Source organism: Hibiscus syriacus, unplaced genomic scaffold, assembly GCF_006381635.1.
Source record: "Hibiscus syriacus cultivar Baekdansim isolate YM2019G1 unplaced genomic scaffold, ASM638163v2 tig00111678_pilon, whole genome shotgun sequence".
Lineage (NCBI taxonomy): Eukaryota > Viridiplantae > Streptophyta > Magnoliopsida > Malvales > Malvaceae > Hibiscus > Hibiscus syriacus.
In genome coordinates, this window is record NW_024063153.1 from 153,837 (window position 1) to 162,981 (window position 9,145).

A 9,145-nucleotide genomic window follows, 5' to 3' on the forward strand; every position below is an offset into this window, starting at 1 on the left:
ATGACCAACAAGCATAATCCGATTAGATGCAATGTCAATAACTTTACAACCATTAGTTTTAAACATGACATTGAATCCCTTATCACATAATTGACTAATACTCAAAAGAATATGCTTTAATCCATTCACATATAAAACATTTTTAATTTGTATGGAAGAGGTATTACCTATTGTACCTATACCTTCAATGTGACCTTTTGAATTATCACCAAAAGTCACTTCTCCTCCATTTTTTGTGTTAAGCTCTATGAATCAGCTTTTGTCTCTGGTCATGTGTCTTGAGCATCCATTATCAAGGTACCATGAGTTTGAATTTTTTTTCGTGCCTTATAGCAATGCTCATTTTCCTACAAACATAGATTAATTTTTTATTTTTGGTACCCAAATTCTTTTGGGTCCATATTCATTAGTTTCCAAAAACCTAGTCCCATTAGGTATCCATTTGTGTAGGATATCCTTATCTTTAGTAGTAATAAGTCCTTTAGGAACCCATATACTTCTAACGATTTTTCCATTAGAGGTTCTTTGGGGACCTCTATGATTGTAGTTTCTAAAACTTTTTCTAACAAATTTGGTTTTTGAATTTTCTCCTTTTTCAAAACGTTTTGATCCAACTTTATCGAAAGAAGCTTTAAGATCATTAATTTTATTTTGATGATCATCATTGACCTTTGAAAGTAAATTTTGCAAATTCAAATTTTCTTTTCAAACTCTTCTAGTTTGATTTGCAAATAACTGATTTTACTTTCAAGATCGTTGTTGGTCTTGGATATGAGATTCTTTTCATTTTTCAATTTCAAAATATCATTTTTATATTTTAAAAACAATTTCTCATAGTCCGAAGCCAACCCGGTATATTCCTCTAATAACTCATCATAAGATAAATCATCTAAATCAAATGAGTTAGAGGTTACCTTAGAATCTTCCCTGAATGCCATCAAACACAAGTTTGCTACTTCTTGTTCCTCTTCATCGGAACCTTCTTCATCGCTCTATATAGCCACGTGAGCCTTGTACTTACTCTTTGATTGACCCTTCTTCTTAAATTGTGGGCAATCATATTTGACATGCCCCGGTTTTTTACATTCATAGCAAATGATCGGGTTCTTCTCTTTTGGTTCATTTTTGAAGCCTTCATTTCGTTTGAATTTTCTTCCTCGATTAGGCCTCATCATTTTTCTAAACCGTTTGGCAAACAATGTCATTTCCTCGTCATCATTATCTTTATCCGAGTCACTCTCATCTTTTGTTGATTTGAGAGCAACTCCCATGTTCTTCTTCTTCTCCGTCTCCTTCTTTGGCTCGTCTCTTTTCTCAAGGTCTTCCTCTTCTTTAAGCATCATTTCATACGTGAGGAGAGAGCCAATAAGTTCATCGAGGGTCAAGGATTTCAAGTTCTTAGCCTCGATGATCGTCGTTCTTCTTTGATTGCCAAGCTTTTGGAAGAGAGTAAACTAACTTCCTTTCAAGCTTGTCATTTGGAATGATTTCTCCATATGATTTGAGACTATTGACAATCGTGGATAATCTATTCGTCATAGTTTTGACATCTTCATCTGGTTTCATCCTGAAATTTTTATAGCTACGAGTTAGAAGACTAATTTTAGATTCTTTTACCTCTTTTGTGCCTTCATGAGTGACTTGTAGTTTGTCCCATATCTCCTTGGCGGTTGTGCAAGATGAAACTCTCCCATATTCATTCGGTCCAAGAGCACAAAAGATAATATGTATAGCTTTGGAGTTGAGCTGGAACATTCTTGTCTCTCCTTCACTCCACAACCTCGGGTGAGTGGAGGGTTTGATGTATCCATCTTCTATGATATTCTATGCTCCCATGTCACTTGCTTGAATGAAATACATCATCCTATTCTTCCAATAAGCATAATTAGCTTCATTGAAGAAAAGAGACTTGTTGACGGGCAATGAATCGAGATTGATGTCGGAGTTTAAGTACCGACCATTGATGACTTTGAAAATTGATGTAACTCTTCCCGAATCGACTTAAAAGGTGATTAAACCTTCAAATGAGTGAGGTTCTGATATCAATTGTTGAGTTAATCGATTGATGGAATAGGCCAAGAGGGGGTGAATTGGCAATTAAAAATTTGGTGGAAGCTTTTGTAGAAAATTGAAAGTAATTTGCACAACGATTTATAATGGTTCGACTTTCTCAACCAAAGTCTACGTCCACTACCTTAGCTATCCACACTAAGGATTTTCCAACAAATTCACTAATTTGCTCTTTCTTTTGAGGACAAAGAGTAACCTTACAACTCCCTCAAGAATTATACCCCAATTCTTGAGCACACTCTCTTCCAAAGATAAATACACAAATTTTGCAAACTTACAAGAAAAACCTCACAAGGTAAAATGTTTGCACAATTATAGAACAAGATAAGAACACTCAAAGATGATTACAAATGAGCACAAATTGTGTTCTTGAAAGCAAAAAGAATATTGAAAGGAAAATTGGCTTGAATTGCACAAACTTGGTGTTTGATGCTTTCTCTCTTGTTTCTCTATGATTTCTTTTTGATCAAAGGCTTCAGAACTTGCTTAAATACTCCTTCAATTGATTCTGAACGTTGGGGATGATTAGTGGAGTCAATGGATCCGTTTAAGTGTGAAAACAATTAATAAAACAGCTTAGAGCGTGAGGGGTATCGATACCCCTTCATAGTGTATCGGTACCTGTAGTGTAAAATTCAAATATTTTGACCGTTATATGCCTTAGGGTATCAGTACCATATGAGGGGTATCAATACCATTGCATGGGGGTATCGATACCATTCGAGCATTCTGTTATTTCTCGGAACCAAAATGTTTACAGGGGTATCGGTACCCTATAGGGGGTATCGATATCATACTAAATATTTTTTATTTTTGGCTCGAATATGGCTTGAAATACTTTGTAAAAATTGTTTCAAAAATATTTTAAGATTGAAACTTAATTTTACACTTGAGTAAGGATTAAAATAGACTTTTGAAAAACTTGGAGTAATAATTTTCATATTCGAATAATTTAATCGAATATATAATTCAATATAAATCTTAAAATTAATTAACAATTAATTTGTTATATCGAAACATCAAAATGTTTTCAACAACACCCCAACAACCAACTTCAGATAATAAATCAATAATATACTTTCTTTGGGAGAGGCAAATACTTGTTTTAGACCTTGTTATTTCATTCCAAGGAAGTACTTAAGGTTCCCCAAGTCCTTAAGTTCAAATTCTGCACTAAGAAATTCTTTTAGACTTTTAATTTCGCTTGAATAATCCCCTGTTAATATTATATCATCCACATAATCAACGAGGATGCAATTTCCCACCTTTCGAATGCTTGTAAAATATGGTATGGTCTGCCTGCCCCTGAGTGTAGCTCCTATTAATCATAGCTTTGACAAATCGTCTGAACCACGCCCTTGGAGACTACTTCAGCTCATACAAGGACTTCTTCAACTTGCATACTTGGCCCTCGCTTTCTTAAACTCGGGTGGGAAATCCATGTATACTTCCTCATTTAACTCTCATTGAGGAATGTATTTTTTACATCCAATTGAGCCAAAGGCCAATCCATGTTGACAACTAGGAATAGAAGAACTCAAATGGTGTTTATCTTGGCAACCGGTTCGAACATCTCATCGTAGTCTAGGCCATAGGTTTGGGTGAAACCCTTAGCAACGAGTCGAACCTAGTGTCGGTCAATACTGCCATCAGGTTTAAACTTTGTACTAAAGATCCATTTACATCTTATTGTCTTCTTCCCACTAGATAGATATGAGACTTCCCAAGTTTCATTTGCCTTGAGAGCCCTCATTTCTTCCATCACAGTTTTCCTCCACTCAGCAGATTGAGAGCCTCTTCTATATTTTTTGGTGTTTCTATAAATCAACATTAGACACAAAAGTTTTATAAGAATTATATAAGTTTCCTTAGGATAAAAACTGGGAAATATGGTGTTAAGTGCAACTTCTTTTGCCCTTTCGAACTGCAATTGGAAGGTAGATGGATGTCGATAGAGGTGAGACTTCTATTTCAGTATAGTTCTTGGTTGGGGATGAAATTGGCACTGATGTCTCGATTTTAGGAGAATGTCGTCGTCTAAAATAAGTTCGTAGTTCTGGAGCTTGTTCTTGCTGTCTCTTTGGACCGGGTGGCTGTTGATCATTGATCATACTTATTTCTTGTTGCATAGGGGAACCAATTTCTAAATATGGAACTACAATAACACCCTGATTTGTAGGCCTATTGGTGACAGTGGTGGTAGGATCAAGAGATATAATGAGGAGGGTGTTAAGGGTCTCATTTTCATTGAGAGTATCCCCCTGAAGATGAGTTGCTGCGGAGTATGGTTCATTCTAAAAAAATGTAACATCCCGATAGATAAACATTCAACATAAGGTAGGTGATTAACACTTATAGCCTTTTTGTGTTGAAGAATAACCAATGAAAGCACAAGTGTGGGCTCAAGGATCAAGTTTGGACTGATTTGGTTGGTGATTGTGGACAAAAGCTTTGCAACCAAAGATTTTGGTTGGAAGATTAGGAACACAAAATAAGGGAAAACCTTTTGAAAGATAGTAATAGGTGTTTGGAAGTTTAGAACCTTTGATGGTACTCGGTTTATGAGATAGCAGGCTGTGAGTACAATTTCTCCCCACAAATATTTTGGGACACCCATGGTGAACATTAGTGCTCGAGCCACAACAAGGAGATGAAGATTTTTCCTTTCGGAGATCCCGTTTTGTTGAGGGGTGTCAGGACAAGAACTTTGGTGTATGATGCCTTGGTCAGCAAGATAAGGACTTAGGACAAAATTAAAATATTCTCCTATTGTCAGTGCAGAGAGTATGATGGTAGAGTTAAACTGGGTTTGAATCATCAAATTAACCAAAAATCTAACCTGACCAGAACTGTTATTCCTATCTGGTAGCCACTCATCTAAAAGCCCAAATTTAAAACACGGCCGAAAGCTGAAGGCGTCATTCTTATGTTTATGTCAATCCAAATGAAGAAAGTGCAAAGGAGCTGATTAAAATATATGTAGTAAGAGTTGTAAAGATTATGATTTAAATTCCATCTGATCAGATAATATTTTGTGATTTTGTCCGAGCTGTCATAAACCATATTTTTATCCATCTTTTTAAAAAATTTATTGTCAATGTCTATATTTGATCTAACATTTTAAACAAAAAAGCAATGTATGCAATATTTCTTTACTTGTATGACTTTTTTCCAATTTAAATTTAAGATTTAATTATTGTGTTAGTTACTAAATTTTATTATGTGTATTTATTTTTCTACTAAAATTTAAATACCTTCAATTGTAACAATACATTTTTACGCTCATTCATTCATTCATTCTTTTTTTTTTTGAATTGTTTAAGTCAACAACAATTGTCTAACATGACGTTTGGTGCTAACGTGAAAAACAAAAGATTTTTGTACTTTGATTCATCATCCCCAAGAATTAGTGATATTTTCATTGTTTTCAATTGACATCGTAAGCTGTCACTTTCTGATGTGTTTGTGACCATTCAAGACAACAACAAATTCATCTCATCATCTTCTATCCGTTTATTTATTTTGATTTTCCCCCAAACCTCTTTAAAATTCACAAAATTAAATAATATATATTATTTTTTGGTTGGGATTTTCTCGAATTTGAGAGTTTTTGAGTGTTTGTTAAAAAAATAAACAATAAGAAACATTCTTTTTGATGAGAGAAACATCTACAAAACTAACATCATCAAATGATCGTCGAAAGAGATAGAAACATTAGAATGTCAAACTTTTAGATTGATTTTCATCAATTTTGAGCAAGTTCCGTAGAAAATCAACCCTAAGAGAATAAAAATGGGTGAGATGCAAACATTTTGGTATTGATATTGCCACAAATTCAACAGATTATGGAAAAAAAATTAACTAACAACAACGATTATATGATTTGACGATTAAAAGAAGAAGAAGAAGCAACCACATCATCGTACCATTAGTGATTTACTATCCAATAAAAAAATCAATGTCAAAAGTTTAGAAACAATATCGATACATGAACTAAAGTTTAGTGAGTAATGAGATAGTTTTTCCTAAACTTAAACATGCCGGAACCTCTTTGAAAAGAAAAAGGGTATTTACATTTGCCTTATTAGATTGGCTAGAAAATGGATTTAAGGTCAATAGGAAAATCTGCAATTTTTTTTGAATTAATTATTGGTATTCGAATTATTGATCAACTAATCAAAGCATTGGGATAAATATTAAGGTAATCTCTATCATTTGATCAATACAAGAACGATGTAATATCTAAACATGATTAACACGATACACACTATCATGTTTAAACCAAGAAAACTAGCTAATTACAGCAAAACAGTGACATGGATCATCCACACATATGTGGTTTCTTGGGGTAGAAGAAAATTAAACAAAAGCTGAAGGGTCCACCAACAAAAGTGTTTGTGGATGGAAGAGGGAGAAATGAAAACTGTAATGACTAAAAAGAAGAAGAAAAGGAGAAAATCAAGTAATCATTGGACGCAGGCTTTCTTTTAAACTACCTCGGGTAGAATCTTATCTAGTATCAGCACTTACTTTCTCCAAGCTTAATACACTTGATCCTTGAACTTTAGTTCTGTAGGGACTAGAAGGTGAGACGAAATCCAAGTTTAGGGATTAAATTGGTAAAAGTTATCAAGTTGTAGGACTAAAGGGGCAAATAATAATTCTCAATGATCATTGCAGAATTGAGCGAATAACATTTCACTAAGTTTCCACCAAATACACAGAGCTAATAATGTTGATGTGCAACATACAAGTTTGGGCTTACAATGATTAAACGATTTAAAATTCACCCTTTCTGGATTGAAGGAAGAGCCATCATTTGATAGTCCGAGTTCAAATTATGTTCGAGTTTAGTACAGATAAAATCATGAAACATAAAAAAACAAACCTGCAATCTGTGTTTTTGCTATTAAAAACAGTATATCCCTTCACTGCAAACTATGGAATCTTTTTTTGACAAAACATGGGGACAAAAAAGAATGATAAAGTGGGGTTGTTGAAAGTTCCCATCAAAGGCAGATCAACTCCCTCAATTTCAATAAATGAAACAATATATATATATATATATATATATATTGGATGGAACTGAAAATGCTTCAAAATTGCCTTTAATGACAGTTTAACACATTAAACAATAATTGAGCTTGCAAAGTACAGATAAGGTAAACCCCCTATGGCTACTATACTCTACTCATTTATTAGACAACAAATCCACATAACAATGGTAATACATGATTACAAAAGTAAATTTCAAGGAATGTTTGACTACGGGATTCTGCAGATTTACCCGAATCTGATTCTCTTTTGACTGGTAGCTTTGCCATCGGACTTGAATGTCCAGCCGATGAATCATCACCTTCATATGAAGCCTCCATTGATCTTGTGAAAGAGCTCGAGAGATCGGCATAGAGATCCACTGCCCGTCTGATGTTGTTGTTTAACTCTTTGATTAGCCCCACGTTTCGGCTCAAGTTGTCGGGGATTTTCGACTCGTGGTTCTGGTTGATCTCGTTGATTAGCAGCCTGTTTTGGTCTAGAATGTCTTGGACTTGCACGAAATTCTTCTGAAATGTGTGTAAACTCCGGGGTCTAGCTGAGTTCCATTGCTGAACCCTGAAAACACATCACCTTCCATATCGAGGAACCCTGAAAAGCAGCGCACCGTCAAATTTAGGGATGGTAGTTCTCAACGACGAAAGGATTTTCCTTTGATTTTCTCTGACTTTTTCTCAGTAACCAAACAGAGAACTGGGAGTGTGTGCATAAGAGTCAACAATGTATAAAGCACAAAAGAACAGACTTTGGAGACCCCTTGGCCCATAAAAAAGCAACCTTTTTTTCTGTTAGAAAGAACCAAATTGTAACATAAATTTGAGAGACCCCCACAAAATCATTAACCAATGACCTTAATTAGCATTAAAACGTTACAAATACAATGAAATGAATTTGGGTTGATATTCATTTCCCCCCTCTATTTCTTACCTTGAAACGACTAGATATGTCTTGTGATTCAACACGAAGGGATGGGGAGGAAAAAAGCAGCAAAATTGGAATCTTTTTTCTCTGAAAAACAACGGGGTTTTGATGTGTTTTTCTTCAAAAAGATGAGATTTTTTTCTGTTGCTCTCTGGGGATTCTTTCTGAAAATTATGAACTCCAACAAAGGAAGATAAAGAGAGAGAAAAAAGGAATATAAGGGAGATTTGATTTACAGTATCAGAGAGAGACAGCTATAACGTTGTTTTTGTGACTTTGTTGTTGATGTTTGGCTCTCTCTTCCTTAGACTATTAATGGCGATGTGCTATATGTTTTTTTATAGATTGTGAGATTGACCACGCTCTGTTTTCTAGGGATGCGTAACTAGAGTCTTCTGGGACTTCATTTTCACCGTTCATTTAGATTTCATAGGGATGAAGAGCTGTCCGATATGCTGAGGGACTGCGGTAACCGATTCCTCTTTTTCAAAGATTTAAATATCTCAATTAACCTTTCCACCTTATTGGCTGATTTGTTATGTACTCTTAGTTAAAATTTATAAAATAGTATAGATTTATTTTATTGAGTTCTCTAATTAAAAATTATAAGATAGTCATTTGATTTTTATTTTAAACTTATTTTTTTGAAAATTTGATAATTGTTTGAGTATATTTAATTTATTAATAGAATATGATATATTATGATCCCATAATTATTTGAGTTGTATTTGTGGATCAAATATCTGTTTATATTATGTCGTCGAGATAGAGCTTAAAATATTATGTTGTCGAATCAATGCTTGAAAGCAATGGTGATACCAATAGACATGATTAAAATATAATTTTATCATGTTCCATTTAACAGTTAAAGTAAAGCTCAAACGACTATCAATTTTTTTAATAGAAAATGACAATATTGAAACATATGAATAATCAAGTGACGATTTTATAACTTTTAATACTCAGATGACTCAACAAAATGACATCCTATAGTTAAAGATTATTTTATAACTTTTAATAGTTAATGAATTCAATAAAACAATACCTTTTACTCCCCTCGACTATTTATATATTTTATCCTATTATTAAAAGATATAAC

General features: G+C 33.9%; 1 pseudogene; it reads right to left on the reverse strand.

The window, feature by feature from the left end:
• LOC120167471 overlaps window positions 1–7,705 on the reverse strand; it is a 28,342-nt pseudogene extending 20,637 nt beyond the window's left edge.
• Window positions 7,706–9,145: the final 1,440 nt, after the last annotated feature.